This window comes from Sparus aurata, chromosome 21 (genome assembly GCF_900880675.1).
Source record: "Sparus aurata chromosome 21, fSpaAur1.1, whole genome shotgun sequence".
NCBI lineage: Eukaryota > Metazoa > Chordata > Actinopteri > Spariformes > Sparidae > Sparus > Sparus aurata.
Window position 1 is genome coordinate 5,811,462 of NC_044207.1, and position 19,666 is coordinate 5,831,127.

General features: G+C 40.9%; 1 protein-coding gene across 5 annotated transcripts in view; it reads right to left on the minus strand.

Moving 5' to 3' along the window:
* The window catches only part of map4l (microtubule associated protein 4 like), a 103,908-nt gene extending 91,369 nt beyond the window's left edge, over window positions 1-12,539 (minus strand). For 2 of the 5 annotated variants that reach the window (XM_030404184.1, XM_030404181.1), the window contains exon 1: window positions 12,392-12,538. The gene's annotated coding sequence lies outside the window, so the exon portion shown is untranslated. Of the gene's footprint in view, window positions 1-684; window positions 927-12,391 lie in introns of all 5 variants that reach the window. The other 3 variants (XM_030404182.1, XM_030404183.1, XM_030404185.1) reach the window with 3 other exon arrangements.
* Between the last annotated feature and the right edge of the window lie 7,127 nt (window positions 12,540-19,666).

Consider the following 19,666-nt stretch of genomic DNA (forward strand, 5'->3'; position numbering starts at 1 on the left):
GGAGCTTCTCCCTCTCTCTTTTTTTTTTTTGGTAAGCAATAATGATGAAACTAACCCAGACAATAGGCTAGTTTTCCCAGGCATTGTCAAAAGTATGTAACTCTGTTATAATAAAATGAATAAAAAACGTACGTGTTTGTTAAAAAATATATTTATAACTGATAGAATCTAAATTATGTGCAGGGAAGTTTTGTCACTTATGCCGTCAGCATAAGCAGCCCGTTAAAAGAGGACCATCCCAGAGGGTTTTCATTGAGATCCCTTCTGCAATGTACAGAAAAGATGTGCTTGATGCCCATATGGGTTCAGACCACCACGCTGCAGCCTTTCAGGCCCATGCAACTTTGATTAAAGGTTAGATTAAGCCTAATGATTTCATTTAAGTGATATCATTCAGCAATATAGGCCTACAATGATTTTTTATGTAAATGTTTGTAATTGCTGTATTTCGTGTCTCGTCTGTTTAGGGTTTTTTCGTTGGGTACCACCGGGCCTGAAAAAAATTCTAGGGGAAACACTGAAGACATTAGATATATATAAAAATTAATCTGTTAGTATGGGTGCTTCTTGCATGAGGTCCAATATGATGATGGGATTATTGTCTGCTCAACGCTGCCTTCTGGATAATCAAAGAAGTGGATGCTCACAGTTTAGAGGAATGGGCTTGAGACAAGTCTTCCTTACCACTATCAATTACTCTCAAAACAACAGCAATCTCAACTTGTCGATAGCCCGACTGATCTGTTTGAAGATAGACATCAGTGATTAAATTAAGCCAAAAACACATACACACTAAAATATGGCACAAGTCATTATCATTCAGCCCCACAGCAGAGCACAGCTCTTTTTACACAACAGTGTGAGACGACTTAGCTTTACAGCCTTGGCGCAGGTCAGTCCAGCTCAGTGATACGTCACAGTACAATCTGCAAATGATGTAACAACAGTGAATGAAAAAGTGAATTACCCCGGGGAGCTGTTTCTTCCTGCATTCAAGAGCTTGTTGCCCATTGAAAGCACAATAAAGAATCATCTCCATCGCTCTGAACCGTAAAAAACATGTACCCACAACATGTGATTTTTATCGTCAATTCGTGTTTATATCAACGATATCTTTCGCTCTACATATGCTGGTGTCAGTTGTTTATCGATACATTTCACGAGGATTGCATTATGTAAAGTGTCTCTGACCTTTTTCAGCTCAGCGTACACGATAAGTAAATGTGAAAACAGTGCAGACAAGAGCACCCAGTCTCTCAGCATTTTCAATTTTGTTGTCCAGCCTGCTGCAGGGTTCACACACAGGTTAAGAGACAGAGACACACCGAGACAAGAGAACAGAGCGTGTGTGTGTGTGTCTGTGTGTGTGTGTGTGTCTGTGTGTGTGAGAGAGAGAGAGAGCGAGGGTGCGAGAGAATAACAGGGGCTGTTTGTGCTTTTGTCATCCAAAAATGAATCGGGACATTAAGCAGCAACAGTTGAAGGGATGGCTACCTCAATGTAGGAAAAATGCTGCACAATGCACATGCATGGTTCTGTCTCAAAACTTCCTGACATTGTGTACCACTGGAGAACGAAGACGTTTGTCGTAACAACAAATGCTGGACCTCAGTGTATGTGACCTGGAACAATAACCTAGTGGGTTTTCAGCTGTAAGACACATTATAAGATAGAAAACTACCCATTCACCGCTATAACTAGCTGATCTTCACATTTAAAGAGCATGAGTTATTTCATGTGAAACTTATTCTGGACTATCCTGGTCAAAATTGTTGTCAAACAATCCAATTGTTGGATTGAAAACACAAGGAAAACTACCAAGAGTTGTGATAACTTTATTTGAATTGTCCTTATTACAAATATTACATGATGAAAGCTACATTTCTTGGGTTCCTTGATCACTGGGGGATGTAAAAAGTATAATTTTGGCTTGAGATATCACATACAGTGATGAACTCACAGAGAAATATCACCTGTTCCCCTCAGCTTTCTAAAGAGTGTTTGATCGTCTTTCAGCACATTGTATCTGTATCCTGCAACTTTGCAGTTTTTTTGCTCTAATCAAACTTGTGAGTGAGAATAGCTATGGTAAACTCAATGTACACTTCCTGTACGGTACAAGAAATAAGACCAACAAATGTAAAGATGAGCTGGTGAACAAAGTGGAGTATTAAGCAGCTTAAGATAATGCTGCCCTTTTAAGTAGCGTTAAAAAAATGTATAAACGGAACGCAAAAATGTTGATTCTGTGGCGCACTGCCACAAATCAGTCAATATGAGGGAAACTACCGATTCAGCAGCTGGGTCACTGGCCTTCAGCTTCCACTGGTCGCAGTTTGGTTCGGTTTAGAAAAAGATACTTTGGGTTCTAATAACTGTGTTAAGTCACCGCACTGACATAATATAACTAAACTAGAATTAAAACATAAAAAACATGTCAATCTTGACTCTAATAGGGTTGGGTACTGTTCACACCTGATACCCCCAACACCAGTGCCTGAAAGTTGAGAAAGGTACCCAATGGTAAGGGAACCATGGGAAAAAGTTAAATCTCTCAAATCTCTCTCTCTCATTCTCAATTACGATTAAACTGTGGCACTCTTCATCACTGAGGGACGAGTATGTGGTCCTCTCCTGCTGGACCCTCTGCGTCTGCTGTCTTACAATCAACAACAACTCAATTTGACTGAATGTATGAAAATAAGCTGATATTTAAATGGGGAGGAGGAGGAGCGCTGCTGAGCATCCCTCTGTGTGTGCGTGGCTCTCAGTCCATTGATCAGGTGGGTGAAGTACATCTTAAATGAGGAGAATATGAGTGACACTGCCTGCAGTGATCCCCCAGCAGCAGAAACCATTATGTTTATCCCTACAGGTATAGAATATGTACATTTGCGCATGAGGAACAGCTGATAAATAATTTTGACTGTCTGAAACTCCTGACAGGATCAGTTAGTATTTAACTTTAATCTACGTTCTGTGTTTTTCTACGCATTAAAAGGTCACACACAGTCCAGATTCACAGTAAAATGGTTTGTCATGAAGCAGCTGTCTCTGTAATAAATCCTGGGATATCTATTTTGAATTGTAAGTTGAGCTTCAGCTTTCAGTTTTGCCACTTAAATGTGTCACAATATTTGTAACAGTGACACGACTGCTCGTGGAAACGCTTGTACGAGTGGTGTGAACGTCCCCCTGTCGGGGCATCTTACTATCTGAATAATGCATCCTATAAATAGCAGGAAGTGCACCTGACCACACCTGACTTTAAGACCAACACGCCCAGGGGTGCACAAGAACATTTGCTATTTACACAACGTGGGCACTGGTTGTGAAAATGTAAACTGCGTCAGTCTAAAACCAGCTACATTCATATGTCAGGATGGATATTCATTTCATCTGTAGGCCTATGGTTAGATGACAATCAAGAGGAATACCAAGATGTGGGACTGCTCCTGTGTTAGCTGATGTCTAAGATGACAGGCACAGCAAACGCAGGGGATAAATGGGTATCCTAATTTAGTTGCGAGTTTACAATCTAGACAGCTGCAATGTGTCTGGGACTCTATTAGCTAGCTCAGAAATGTCAACTTTGAAACTTATGGACATGTCAGGCATGCTGGAAGGCTTCCCTCTGGGCTTTTTTTATGCTGCTAATAAAACCTGCAACAACAACATGGATGGTGACTAGAGAATCAGTCCTTTTCTGTGATTAAATATTAAGGACAAAGTGAAAATAAACAGAAATGCATCACTAAGGCTGTAATTTAGACATTAAGAGCATTTTTTTTCAGACTCACAGCATGCAACAAGTTAAAAAAATCCTGTCATGGCTGCCCAGCCAGTCGCCATGGTGACTCAGCAGCTCCTCTCTGTCTCCTTCTTGACAGGCACAAGCTCTGACACACAAATACAATCTCACGCAAACACACACACACACACACACGTAGTGCGTCTGCGATGAGCAGCAGTTTAGATTACTGCTGATGACACACTGTGCCAACCTCTCCGGATGCACACACGCACAGCTCACACACATACACACATACATACATACACATAGCATCAGTATATGACAGGAAGGTACAGATAGTCAGCTTATTCCACCGGCCCGCTGACTCACAACAAAAAATATTCGGCGTGTTTATTTTTCAAAGTGAGCAATAATAATAAAGGTAATTAAGAGAGCGCAGAGGAGGAGAGTCAGTGAATGAGGGGATGCAAGAGAAATGAGAACAGTTTAGTACAATGAATGAGATTGCATCTTCTCATATTTCATTTCTCTACTTCCTCTGACTGGTTATACTACAGCTCCAAGAGTCCCACTGTGATCTCTTCATTGGAGTGTGGGAGGAAGGCAACACAGTTTTTATTTCTGACTTTGCTAACACAGTCATATGTGGTTCTGCCTCTGCTGCACATTCAGCGACCATCGTACACACTCGTCCTGACATAATGTAGCCCAAGAAACCCTGAATAATGTGACTGGACGAGAGCAAACACATCAACATTTGCAGACCTGTGTTATTTTTTGTAGTTACTACTACTGTTAGCTCATTTAGCTCTGTTAGCTGTTCCCTCTGTTGTCACTTTTAGCTCTATTATCTGTAGGCTATAAGGTTTTGTAGTTGTCAGCTTCAGTAGCCAAACACAACGCAGGACTCATCTGCTGCCCACCTGCTGCTGACAGCTAACCAGCCTTCCTGCTGATTTTCAACACAGATTTGTTGTTTCACAATGTAGCACTTTTGAAAGAGTTCTACTGCTTCCTTGCCAATTTGAGCGGGTCATATCTTTCATAGCTCTTGTGCTGATTAGCATGTCAGTGCTAAGCATCGACAAAGCAGTGTGAACATATGTGCCTATGCGATATTATAACCACAGTAACTTCTTGAAGAAGACAGTTGTAGTCAGTGCTGAGTTCAGTTGTCATTTGCTTGGAGATAGTTGTACATATACAATCCATTTGTCCAAGAGGGGTCCTGTGGACGATCTCGGTTCGCCCCAAATACAAAGTCTTTTGCTCCTGGGTCAATGGGACATCATTGCTCCTGAGCCCTGATAAAACTATTTTTATTCTATTTATTTTGCATTAAATCATTTCCTTAAAAATCCTAGAACAATAAAAATCGATCGAAATAAACATAAGTTATGGAAGTATCAACGAAAACAACGTTAGTGTACTAATAACACAGGAAATTATACAGGACTTATTTGATATGTAAATGTCAGAAATAGCATTTACCATTCACATCCTTTATTTATTTTTTGATGACCATGTGGCTTTTTAAAGAAATAAGGTGAACTCTGATTTGTTACTTCTTGTTCTGAATTCTGAGCTTAAATCATGAGCTTCTGCTATTGTCCTGTGCAAACGGGCTATCATTTAGTGTTTCTTAGACAATTGATAGTAGGGGACATTTTGTACATTTTGTCCTTTACTCTGTTTTATCATCCAATGTCAGGTCTGATCTGAATGTCAGCCTCTGTGATCAGCAGGACAGAAAAGACCTTTGCTTGATTCAAATCACAAACACACACTGATGGAAGGTCGCTGGGAGAGGATGATGAGAATGAAAAAGACACACGCTCATCCCATCCTCTATGGCTCTACTGTACCGTATGATGTCAGGTCTGATCTGAATCTCTGCCTCTTCCCTCAGCAGGAGAGAACGACCTTTGTTGTTTCCTCTGAACTCTCTGATCTGTTTACTGCATCTCTAACATACATTCAGGTCAGTCAGGGGGACAGTCATTATAGTAGTGCACTTTAATTGTTTGGTATTTATTGCTGAAACTGCTTCTCAATAGAGCAAGCATATCAGTAATAGATGCCATTATTAACTTACAGTTAGATGCTTCTCATTCCAATATAGCAAGATGCATAAAAAGCTGAATAAACAAGAATTTGTATAACATGTATAGTATGCCCACTGATGTGTTAGTAAAGCGTCACGAGAGCTGTAGAAATTTGGGAGCAAACAATTTGTTTTGACAAAATAGTTATAGCTTCATGAACTCTCAACCGCTTCTTACGGCCTTGATCAGTGAATGACTTTTGCTTGCGTGACGTGATTATAAGAAACAAAACAGTGCATAGTATGCGGCTCTTGGAGCCACGACTGTTTTTTCAGACCGCTCCCGAGGTTTAGAGGAAACTTTATAAATTGTTCAAATAAACTGTTGTTTAACTTTAGCAAAACCACAAAAGGTTCACATTTTTATAACAAGTCTGCTGATGCATCCTGATTCAAGGTGTTTCCCAACCGGGTCGCTGCATCGCAAGATGGACTGTGAGACAGGACCTTGTTTTTTGCCATGCACATGGAAAAACTGCAGTTTAATCATTCAGAATGTCTGAGGAAATCCTGTGGTCCCTAGTCAGGTTTATTCTTTCCCTATTTTGTTCCAGTTTACACCAAAACCTGATGGTTGAAATGTAAAATCTAAATAACATGATAAAACACTAAAGACTAAAGACTAATTTCTAACCTAGTTTTAGCCGGTTATGGTTGCACTAAATGATTTCTGTTGTATCTGGCCCATCCAACACCAACCTCTGAAATCCCAAGTGTGTGTCTGGTTAATGTGCCTATTTAAAGTCCACAGCCCTAATTGGCACACTGCTTTGTCGTTTGGCTTAAGTCACTGAGGTTCCTGTTAATGCCAGGGCCTCTGTCACAAAGCAACATTAGTGTGTAGGGAGTGAACTTTCATCAACTTTCAAGCCTTTCATTTTCAAAGGTGATTTAATGTTAACTAGGCAAGATTACCATGGAAACCACAACTAAAGTAGGTTCAAACTGCATGAGAAACATAGCAACCTCATCACCATCTCTAGAGTTGATGAAAGGAAGGATCTGTTTGCACAATGATGCTCTGACAAATCAATGTTTGCAGGGGTTTCCACTGTGGCAATAGAAATGGCTCCCAACAGAACGTAATTTTCTGAGGTCATCAATAATAAATCAAAATTACTATTGCAAATTAAGTGTACTGAAAGTCTTCCGACACATTGTCAACAGTAACTGATGCACCAGATTGCACTCATATTCTCATCAGCACAGCATTAGGCCAACTTCACTGTGTCTTCACTAGCATGTATGGGTGAGACTGTTACCTTGGCACTGGTTATCTGCAGTTTGCCTCAGTTTATCTTCTCTGTCCTTGGCAGTAACATTGCTACTATCCAGCACTCACTAACATATTGAATATATGTCACAACACTAGCTAAAAATCTTATGCTATCCTTTCCAATGCATCAAGGTCATGATGTGATTATCTATTAGTAATAAAAATGGTTTAAGGGTAATGGACCCAATAATTGAACAATAAAGGGCTGTCAAGTGAAGATACTTGTCTTTAATGTTTGAGTAAAGCCTGATTTATGGTAAGTGTTTGACAATTTTGAGTGTCCCTTGAGACAACAACCACATTAAACCTAATAATTTAACCCACTAAATCGAACAATGTATTTTAGTGCAGTCATAAGGCAATCATTAATCCAAAGCAAAGCAGTCTGAATGAATGTTCAAATACTGCACGTAAGGGTTTAATGTTCTCCGTTACCATTGGGCCGTGACATCTTAATTCACTGCCTCAGTTCAAACTGCCAGTCAATCTACACATTCATCATCTTTTCATTCCATTCCTCCTTTTCACTATCTCAGGAAGACTTCCATACAGTAGGAGGATTCTATCAGAGGCATGTAGCTCATTCATACAGCCCTTGGTGGATATAAAGCAGAAACCTGAAGAGATAACTTCATGTTTTGACCCCAGTGTTACATAATCTTACAAACTACTATCAGGACGTAGATTGCCTGAGGGGGCTTCACCACTATTAGATCATATATCTACTGTACTGCCTCTGCCTGGCTGACTTGTTGACCGAAGAGCCGGCACATTTCCTCTTAAAGTAGTTAATTGTGACGTAAAGTGTTATGATGCAAAATTACTTAAACAGTTAATTGTTGACCAGCTGGATGACTACTTTACTTTCTGTTTCATCGGAACCTATGTGACACTGAAGGCCTGACCGCATAAAGAATCGAGTGAAAATGTGGGGTATACCTGGATAGATCTGCTTGCCGGACTTCTTGCTTGCCTGACTGTTAATCTGGGAGGGATTGCTTGTAATCCCACCAATCCCCAAAAGTGAAATTATGGCATCAGCATCACAACAGCCATGCATTAGAACATCTCTGATAATCCATCTGACTTCCTGCTTGTAGTCTTAGGCAGGGTTGGAGCAGTGGTTTTAAAAGCTTGGGTTCAAGGCCTTGGACATTGGAAGAGAGACGAATCCTAATACACATCAAGTGCGAAGTGTTAGGGCTACACAGCCAACCAAATGGAGATTTTGCAGAGGCACAATTCAAACGGTGGTTCTGTGAACTTTTCAAAACAAGCAAAAAAAACAGTCACTTGTTTGTAGAGTTGTTCAAATTCCAATACCAGTAGCAGAAATGGCAATGAGACTGCCAAAAATGCAGGTATCGAAATCGGCGAGTACATGAGTCTATGCACTGATCAGATACCAAGTAATTTAGAAACGGGACCCTGCTACTTCCCAGTTAGCTCTGTTAGCTCTGCTTAACAATACACACTGGAATTCAATTATTCTTCGCTTCTCTAAAAGCCATCACAGGAAGTGGGCTTTGCTGCCCCTGGCAACTACTAGCAGAGCTAGTTCTTAATCTTAAATGACTGTTTGAAACCTTGCACTGAACTAACAAATGACGTACTTTTATAGTATTTGTTTGTATTTGTACAGTACTTCTGTACTTCTTGCCAGCACATAGCAGCATATTTTCTACATATTATACAATAAAAATGCCAACAGAATCTTTATGCACAGTAGTTTTTAACAGTGCAAATCTTCTTCTTTTTTAATAATTAACTTATCTAAACCTTGCACTAGGCTTGGCGTGGTAGTTAACCCGGTGTTACACTGTTGTTGGACTTAAACCGATTACATTACTTGGCCACCGCTCCAACTGCATTTTGCTTTTTTATTAAAAAGGACTATTAATTTATTAATTACCGTCGAATGACAGACACATCTGACCAGAGATGTCTACTCAGAAACAGAGCTGCAGCACAACAGGCGTCACGTTTAAATTTTTAGCTTGGAGACCGCTAACTGATAAGATGATGGCAGAGGATTCGTTTTCTAAGCGAAAAGCAAATGCGCCTGTTTGGCAATATGTTGGATTTCAGCTCATAACAGGTAACTTGATAATGAATTCCTGTAGCGCTTCATCAAACAGCTCCTTCTTGTCCATGACTCCCACAAACTGAATAAAACTACTCCCAGACATATAAAATCGATATGCTGTCCTCAAATTCTGAAAATGACTAATGTTTTGCTCTGTAGATGCAGTATCAGTGTTGCAAACTGAAGAAATTGTATTTCCTGTGACTAGTCTACTTCAAAATAAAAGTCAACTTGTGTTGTTTTTCTACAGAATTGTGTTTTTATTCCACTTGCATATGAAAGCATAGTTTAAATTAGTGTGAAAAAAAGCAAAATAAAATAATTCAAAAACAAATTTTGCAGCTGGATTATGTTATATTTTTGACATTAGGTCACCAGTCAGATGGACGGGAGAGACGCTCAGGCACTGGCACAAAAAGAAAAGACAAGAAAACTGGAGGTGGCCAAAGACATGTACAGAATCATTGGGCTGTGGTACCGAGATGGGAAAAATGTGGGAGTTGCTGCGTTTCATGCATTCACATTATAGTAAGTTTGTACTTCTTTGGTTATAAAAAATAAAATAAAAAATAGCATTTTTTTTTCTATTTTCTGATTTTCATTGATTTGATAATGAAAATAATAGTCATGGCCTGAAGTAATTTGTTGTTCGTTTTATTTCTGTCATTCACGCGCGAATAGCGAATTAAATGTGGTTCTTTCGGTTTCAGAACCATGATCGGTACAATAGATTCTAACCTTTGTAAGGAGGAGGTGTGAGGAGGATCAGTAAATCAGGCACACTAAACAAATATATTCAATTAAACAACCCCTCCGTCCCTGCACTCTTTCAACTGCTAATGGAGAGGGTTAACAAGGGAGATGCATTTTGGCCATTTTTCAGCAGGGATGGTATCCCCCTCAAATCGCCTAATGGTCACAGCTTCCACTTTCAATTTGTCCAAACATTACAGTCATTATTTTTCGTAAAGGACTGAAAGGATTGAATTATAATCATATTTGGCAAATCATTTTCTTTCATTCAACTAATCAATCAATCAATCAACTGATCATCACAGCTCTACAGAAAATGTCCACATACATAATAATAAAACATAACATAATATCAAAATATGAATTGCTCTCTACCATAATGTTTATCTATTCATACACATATGAAAATAATGTTTTGGTCTATCATCACATATTGAGACATTTTAGTTATGCCTAGCAGTTATGCCACAAAAATGAATAATGCAAACTCAAGAGGATGTTTAAATTAAATACAGAGTGACAGATGAGTGACAGAGACAGGGTCAGGCTGTAACAAGGCAACAAGTAGGCAGAGCTGGACAGACAAACAATCCTACTCAAACACAGTGTCAGAAAAATGATCTCTTCACCCCTGCAGGAGCCAGCAGCAAGTCCATCAGCACAAAGCATTGTCCCCTGACCCACAGAAATGATTTTAAATTCTTGACTAGACCCTAAATCGTCCAAAGATAATATGTCAGATTGCATTATTGCATAAGATGAAGACTCCAGAATAGGGTTGCAACTAGCAATAACTTTCAATGTTGATAAATCTGTTGATTACTTTCTCGACTAATCGTCTGGTCTATGAAATACAGATCAGTGATTCCCAGAGCCCAAGATGACATCCCAAAATGTTTTTGGTCCACAAACCAAAGATATTCAGAAATTCAAAGGACAAACCAGGTCATTTTCATATGTAAGAAGCTGGAACAAGAGAATTTAGACATTTTGTCAAAAAAAAAAATTCATTGATTTTCAAAATAGTTGATTAATTTAATAGTTAACAACTTATCCATAAAAGGGTAACTCCACCAATTTTCCACATTAAAGTGTGTTTCCAGGTCTTATGGAGTAAATTGCTTATGAAAACAAAAAAAAAGTCATATAAAGCCTCACTCAGAACCGTAAACACACTATAATTTGTAAAACTGATGGTGTTACCCTTCAATGGAAGCAAAATGACAACAGATATCTATCCATCCATCCATCCATCCATCCTCTTTGGAGGGTCATGACCAAATCACATGACATAGTAATAAAAAGAAAAATACAATCTGAAAACCCATGTCACGTCAGCGCAAACTATAAATTAAACAGTCATCCTTAACTTGACGCCCTGCACCCATGTGTGTTGGATTTTATAAGCAGATGCAGAACAGACACTGTGATGTTCACTCCAACTTCAGAGCCACTTCTTCTTCAAACGGACAATGAAGATGTTACCACTCTGAGAGTAATCCTGCAGTCCGTCTGTGCACGTGTATTAATGAGTTTACAATGCAATTATCATCCTCAAACGACACATGTTCCATTTCCAACGACAAACGGACCGAAGATCAAAGCGAAGAAGCAGCCAGAGAGAGAAATACATGAGCAGAGATGGAACAATGTGTACTAATCCACATAGAGACACAGGATACAGCATGTGTGGATATGTGTGTTGCGGGGGGTGGGGGGTTTATTGTATAACGACAGGCTTAGTCCCTATAGAACATCGCAGACTCTTACCAAAACTGGCGTATGGGCTCAGTAACATCAGAAAAAAGCCTTTATATAACAAGGCCTGTGGAGCTGCACCTGACTGCTGTGGGGGAAATATGCTCCTGTCCTAAATATCACAGAGACAAACAGCAGTCCCTTATTGGAATATTAAGTAAAAGAGATAAAGTCTAAAGTACATGATATGGAATGAGCAAACTGCACACTTATTAATGAATATTGAGGAGCACTGAGCTCATGCAGGATGATAACGGGAGTATCTTTGGAGTAGTACTACAGCCTGGTGGTTTTTCAGCAGGAGGGGTGTACCATCCCGACTGCGGCACCACCATAACAAAGAGACACGAATCCACAGAGCTCCGCATGAGACACAGTGATCCCCTTCACACGCCCACTCCCTTCTGCCATTGTGATGGGGAGCACCGCGCACCACAATGACAGTCTGCAGGTCCGCCATATAAAAAGCTAATTATAGGCCCATATCCATGCCACTGCAGCGCGAGACCTAAATAACGCTATAAATATGACATGAATTTCATCATTCATTCAGTGAGGCACGAGAGGATGGCGTAGCGCGAGGACACAGTAAACAACGCTAATCACGCGATGACACCTCGTCTCTCGGATGTAAATGTTCAGATAGGTTAGTCTACTCACCGTCTCGATGTGTCCCGGGTCTGAAGCTGCGTGCGTGTGTGCGCGTGTGACAGTCACAGTGTGTGATGGTGAAAATCTCTCCACCTTTCACTGCTTACAGAGCAGACTGGTGCCAGGACTCACACACAAGCCCCGCCCCCTTCTCCAGCACGCTTAGCCAATCAGGAGCCAAGAGCACAAAAAAGAGCCTTTTCTCCCTGAATCTGCAGGCAGCAGGGCTGCAGCTGCCTTCACGTGCTGTCGGAAATATGAAACGTTCTCTTGATTTATTGATCGGATTTGTAAAGCATATTACAGTAAATCCACGGAACGTCATGTTAAAATGAGAACAGGTATCCATCCATCCCTCCATCCATCCATCCATCCATCCATGTCCGGTCAGCACAATCTAACACATAAATGGATATCCCTTTCAAATTAAAAAGTGAAAGATGTAATTGATATATAAATTAAACAATCATCCTCAACTTGACACCCTGCACCATGAATAAGCCATGACCTGACCCCCCTTTGTCAGACAGCAGTAAAGAGTCACATCAACAGCTGCATTTTTCACTGGCATTTTACATAAATTCACTTTGGCCCTGTTTTTAGTTTTATTTTTTTTATTCAGTTACCTGTGAACCTTATTATTCTTCAGCATAAAGATTTAGCGTTTGGATAAATTGTCTCCAATTTCCACGCAACTATATTAACATCTCGTGATCTCAGCCTACTTAGTTTAGGTTAAACTTTATTGTCATTAAGCACAGTAGGAATCAGTACATGGAATGGGATATAGTACAGTATAGTGCATATTAGTAGCAAGGTGCATATACAGTAGTCAGAAATAGATAATATAAAGCATTCACAAATACCTCATTCCACAGAATGTATGACCTGAGCTAAATGGCTAAATGGTAAAAGGAGCTCAATATTGGACATTCTATGGATACTTTTTCTTTACTTACTAATCTGATAGTTATACCTCTCTTAATAGTCGGTTTGTTGCTCTATAGTGTATTAAGGGCACAAAGTGAAGGACAGCCCGGCTGGCTGGTTGACTGACTGACTGTAAGGCTGTCAGAGCTGCAGGCTGATGAAGCTAGCTAGCCAGATGACTGACTGGTTTTTGGAGATGCAGAGGTTTCTATAGGATTATCTGGGATTATGGCTCCCATTTGATTTGGTGAGTTTGTTTGTAATCCCCCAAATATCACATACAACTGTCCATAGTACACAAGCACGAAATGAGTGTCAACAAAACACACATCAAAATGACAAATTTGTTCACACATCCAGAAAATGCTTCATCTCCACACATGCAGCAGCTGATATTATTTTTAATTATTATACTATTAAATCAGTCCTTACAGTATTAACTGACTCCAATCTTATTTGATCAGTCGTGATTTCAACACTCACATTAACAACAGCTCTGATCCTCTTGCCAGGATTTGTTAGCACCCGTTGATGTCTCTGTTCTCTATGAATAGGTTCATCACAGTGTACACCCTAAATCTGACAGTTCTCCTCTCTACCTTATCTGTAGTCTCCCCCATCTTCAAGCCTCATCTGAATTTGATTCTTCATATCAGTTAAACTGATCAGTTCTCAGTGCTTACAGAGCTCAGTTGCACAGACAAGAGCAGGACTCCAAGGCAGTTGACTAGATGGTTAGACTGTGTGTTACATTTTTCATTAACTTAGTATTGTAAAAGCGACCAACAAGTTTAACCTGTCTGTGCTAATGGATGCTCTTTTCCTGAGGTTGGGTTTTGGTGTCCGCTGCTCAAAGCTAGATGTAGCAGTCACCTAAACCCCAGACCTCTGGATGTAGATTACATAATGTATTACTGGTGTGTTCTGTGGTTGTCAATTCAAATTATAAAATAAGATGTTAACTGTTAACACAGTTTATCACATCTCAACTTTTATGGAGAGAAGCTCAGGGAGCCAGCAGTCATCCTATTGACGTGTTGTTAAGGATCCCACCATTTTTCTTGCAGGACCCACCAAACTTCAAATCTAATTGGTTGCTTCATTGGTTTCATTGTTATAACTGTAAGTCAAATGCTGAGTCAAGCCAAGTGTAGAGGCTGTCATGTGTGAAGCTTCGCCCGTGTCTGCTTTTTGCCGTGATGTTGGTTAATGAGTTGTAGTTTGCCTGGTAAACACACCAACCTCTTTCTCTGCCTGGTCTGCTGCCTTTCATTCTGCAGAACAGTTCTTCACTGCCAGACTGAGTGGCGGGGCAAACCCTGCACCAGTAGCCCGTTGTGGTATTTATTTTGATAGGCAAAAGGAGCTTTTGAATTGAACTTCACCACTTTTCTAGTCTCCTATGGTAGGGTGGGTCTCCAACAAAAACAGTTTCCATAAATATGCACTGTTGTGTATTTAGTAAGTAAGCCTTGGAGCCAGTATGAGGTAGTGGGCCTGTTCCTAGTGTGTGAAAGGTAATACCCTACACTCTTTATTTGAAAGGTCCTAGTCCCCTGCAGAAAACATGGCACAGATTGTAAACTGTAGATCTAGACTTGAAATAGGCTCCAGCGCAAATCACTGAATGACATCACATTTATGTATTTCCTTGTTTATACAGCATTTCTCCACTAATTTGACCAGCTAGGGACCATTTGGGACATCCTATTTCTATCGGTTACTTTATCCATTGTTGGACACTAATGTGTGCTCACATTTGTGAATCTGAATTTTTATTTATATTGTGTTTCATAATTTGATATTACTAGCACATTGCCCATAAGAAGTATGTATTCCTATAGAAAAGTCGGAGGTTAAGTAGCTTTTTCATGGATGGCCAAATGAGGCTGTGTTTGAAGGTGGGACGTCAGGGATATTTAGGTTTCTTGTGAAATGTGTAGATTGATTGATAACTATTGTGTTTTTATATATTTTCGCTTTTAACAAGGTCACTGTTGGGACTTGCACCCCATTCCACTAATGTGAAACCACTACCGATGCCTTTTGCTTTTTAAGCCATTGGGAAAAAGCAAAAACATTAATGCAACAGCATGATGTTTGAAAGTGTTTTGAAGGCTAAACCTGGTTACAGCTTTACGTTTAGTAGTACCAAATTCAGAATCATTTGGCTCAAATTGGATCAATGCTAACATGTATTTTATGCTAGCAAGAAGATAAACCAAGCAAAATACAATCGTGCAACTAATATGAAAAAACGCACGTTAAAAACACCAAAATAAACAAATATAAGCCTAACATGCTAGCAAGATAGGAACTTGAAACATATGGCCATGTTTTCCATTGGCAATGGATTAATAATGTAAGCAAATAGTAAACGTACCAGCGTGAAGTTAAGCCTAGAGAAACACTTTGAGACAGAAGAGTGTAACTTACAGATGAGTACAGAGAATCCAGACATCCAGAATGTGTAGGGCTAAGGGAGTGAAGATTTTATGGATAGCCTACATCAAGAGTGTGCAAGTATCCTATTCAAATTCACGTTTGTTGTGTTTCTCGCATATATCTCCACCCAAAGTAGCTTGTTTCTTAATGTGTTTCTCACATATCTCAAATGATAGTGTGTCCTGTGGACAAGCGTGTCATTTGAGACTCGGCACACAGGAGGTGGGGCATGGGGGTTGGCTCTGCAGTGATTGGCTCTGGTGCGCACAAATTCAGGGGGCGTGGCTATGGTGGCTATGGTTGGTGGAATTCGTAAATCATTTATCAAATCATTTATTAATGGTATCTTTGTAGTCCAAACAAATTTGAGGTTGCACACCCTTCAATCACGCAGCAGCCATGTTGAAAATCTCAGGTCAGTGATCCTGATCTGCAGAGATATTTTAGCCACACACACACACACACACACACACACAGACAGACAGAGCTTTCTTGTTTTAATTGACAGTAAGATGTCTCGGTTTTACTTGTAATGGATGAAAGGTAAAGACTGTGCTGCACAGAAACCACCACCCATCAAGTATTGAGACTGAATAGGTTCCCTGGACTGTCTAACTAAGTGCAAGGAATGGCGGACAGTGAGAGGAAAAAGTTGGTGTGGGCCACCAAGAGAGACTTGCTCACTCTCTCTGCAGATGAACTGTTCCAGATTGCCAAGTTGCTGGGTCCAATGCTAGGAATGGACCAATCTTGTCTCAAGCCAAGTGATGACGAGGCTTGTTTTGAGTACATCAGCAGTTTCATGTACAGTAAACCCTTACTAGAATCAGAGGATTCAGATATGGCACACCTGTTAGAGATGAAAGATGTAGCTGATTTAGCCATTCAAGGTTATGTTTCTGATTCAAAAATGCATGTAATAGGTGATGATGTTTCACATGGCTCATTTCTAAACCCTCAAGCTGATGTTGCAAGTGTTGAGGAAAATCACACTAATGTTGATTTTAACCCAGTTATGACTATTGATATTGAAGCTACAGAAGTCTGTACTGCTAATGCAAACCACCTTCTAGCAGCTACAGCTATGACAACAAATGACACAGAAATACAAAAAATACTTTTAAGTTATGAGAAACTTCATGCTGAACATACCAACATCCATTCTGCAGTCTACACCTCAGTCACCTGCAAAAATGCAGCCCAATGTCACAGAGTAGGAAGGTAGCAGGTACCAGATATTTAAATGAACACTCTACACTGGTGACTAATGATAAAGTGGTCTTGTAAGGAGAGCTTTCTAACCTCCATCGCAGAGAGTTCAAGATTCAAGGGGCTTAGATCGGAGAGCAGGGGTCAGACATTAGCTACGACAATGTTTACCGCTCAATTGAAGAAAGTTTAAGGCCCCCACACACCACCCAGATTCAAACCAACAGCCAACTGCCTTTATCCGACCACTCCATTGCCTCTTGTCTGCCCTGTTAGGCAGAAAAGTTGCATTGAAACATACCGCCTCAATGGCTGCCAATTACACAGTAGCATGTACGTTCTGCGCTTGCACAAGATCGGGTGGTGCTAGTCTCGTGCCATTAATCCAAAACATGAAAACAAGAAATGATGGAACAGAGTGCATAGAAAAACAAAGTGCACACCATAGAGTTCAGCAGCGCACACAGAATTCCGCCCCTCACACACACACCGCTGATTCGCTAGCACACCACCAATCAGAATGGTCATACAGCTAGCACACAACCAATCACAGAATCCAATGGCTTAGACGGCCAACAGCAAACGTTCTCAGACTTCGCAAGTTGAATTGGAGCAGACACTGTCCACGTGGTCCCAAAAGCTTCCAACGCAGCTGAACATACCGAGCAGATTTGTTCCCGAACTAGTCCGAGTCTCCCCAAATGCTTCAGATGGCCAACGGTTGGGCCGGTGTGTTTCAGGCTTTAAATTCAGCGATGCAAAGATTGTAAGAGCAGTTCTCAGAGCTATCAAACCTGGAAATTTCAAAGACATGTTAATGAATAAGGACGATCTGAGTGTAGAAGAACTTAAAGGCTTTCTCCACTCACACTTGGGTGTGCAAAGTCACACAGAGCTTTTCCAAGAGCTTATGTGCAGACAATGACAATGAGACACCTCAACAATTCCTGAATGGAGTCATAGGGCTTTAACAAAAGATCGTGCTGGCCTCAAAACATGCCAACGCAGATGTTAAGTACAGTGTGAGCACAGTTCAGGATGTTTTTTCTCCACACTGTGTATCGGGGCCTAGGGCACAAGCATGATGATGTTCACAGACAGCTCAAGCCATTGCTAGTGAACACTAGTGTAACTGATGAGGCAATCCTAAAACAGATAAAGAGAATAATGACTGATGAAAGTGAAAGACACTAGTATCTAGGTCCAGCAAGCCGCCAAAGACTTACAAATGTGCACAGTGCTCAGCTCGAAATGTGTGCAGCTCAATCCCCCAGTGTCAAGGAGGAAAACTTATTAACCTAACCCTAACCCTATAAGAAACCGAAAGCCAATATGATCCAGCAGGTAACAGAGAAAGTTGAAAATCTTCCAAATCTTATTGAGCTCATGCTGCAGTCAACACATACACACAATGTTGGACAGGTCAGTCACCCACAAAGAGTCAAAGCAGACCCTACCATGAAGCACAGCTTTTGGCAGCATCCGCTGTGTTGAAAAAGTGATCCTCACAGACTCACCTCAAAACATACCAAGCCTGCAAATGTTGTTCACCCTCCAGGACAAGATCCCTGTGCAGAGAACTTACTCTGCAGTCCCAAACCCACTGTTGAAGGAGGTGAAAGGGTACGTACAAGAACTGTTGCTGAGAGTGTAGCAATATGAAGTAGTGTATGATGGCTTTCAACTGTGTGGCTCTAACCAGCCAATCGCTGTGGGGAAGCACCTAATAAAGGCAGGCAGAAGGCACCTGGTTGTCCTCTTGCCTGTTCGAGCCTGGGTCACGTAACTTCCTGGTGCCCTCCACTTCCACTTCTGCTTGATGGCAGAGGCTCACTTGGGTGTTGCTGATGGCTGCACACTGCTCGCTGTGTGCCACTCGCTGTCCGCTGATGGTCACCGTGTAGCCGATTGCTTCGCTCCATGCCGTGCCGACTTTGATTGCCCGACCGGGTAAAGACACCTGTGTAGCGGCATAGCAACTGCTAACCCATCTGCACGAAATCACTACTGCTTTGCCTCACTGCTAGCTGTTTTGCCTCGTAGCTATTGATTTCTTGTGTTTTTGTGATTAGTTGCGTGTAATTTTGTTTGTTTTCTCACCTGCTGTCCTCTGACTCCCCCAATTCAGGTGCTGAGCCAAGGGTGGCGGATTGGTGTCCCGGTGGCGATGTTTCTCTTGTGTTTGCAATTTTGGGTTGATTTTGTTTCACTTTTATCTACTTCACGTGTGTCGTTCCTGGGATCCACTTTGTTTTGGACCCAACCATCCGCCAGTAAATCTCAGCCCTGATTGGCTCCCCTTTTTGCCCCCAGTGAGTGACTGAATGTTAGAGTTTTAAAAGATCTTAAAATTGAAACTTAATAAATGATATTTTGGTACCCAGAAATGCTGTCTCTGCCTCCATTGTAAAATGGACCTGAGTGCCTTCTTTAATTGAGAAGCAGTCCTTTAAAAGATAAAGGGTCCCTGGGTGAAACACCCAGGATGGTGTTGTTTGGCGTGAAATTCTTTCTTCAAGTGCTGCCCAGAGAACGCTCCTCGTGCTGCCACAAGAGGATGGATAGTTAAATCCAAGTCTCTATTTGCAGTTCCAATTGTGTGCATCAGGAAGAAAGATGGCAGCCCAGGATACAGGACCTGACAGACAGTTTTGGTGGTTATGCCTGGTTTAGTATCCTGGATCAAGGGAAAGCCTACCA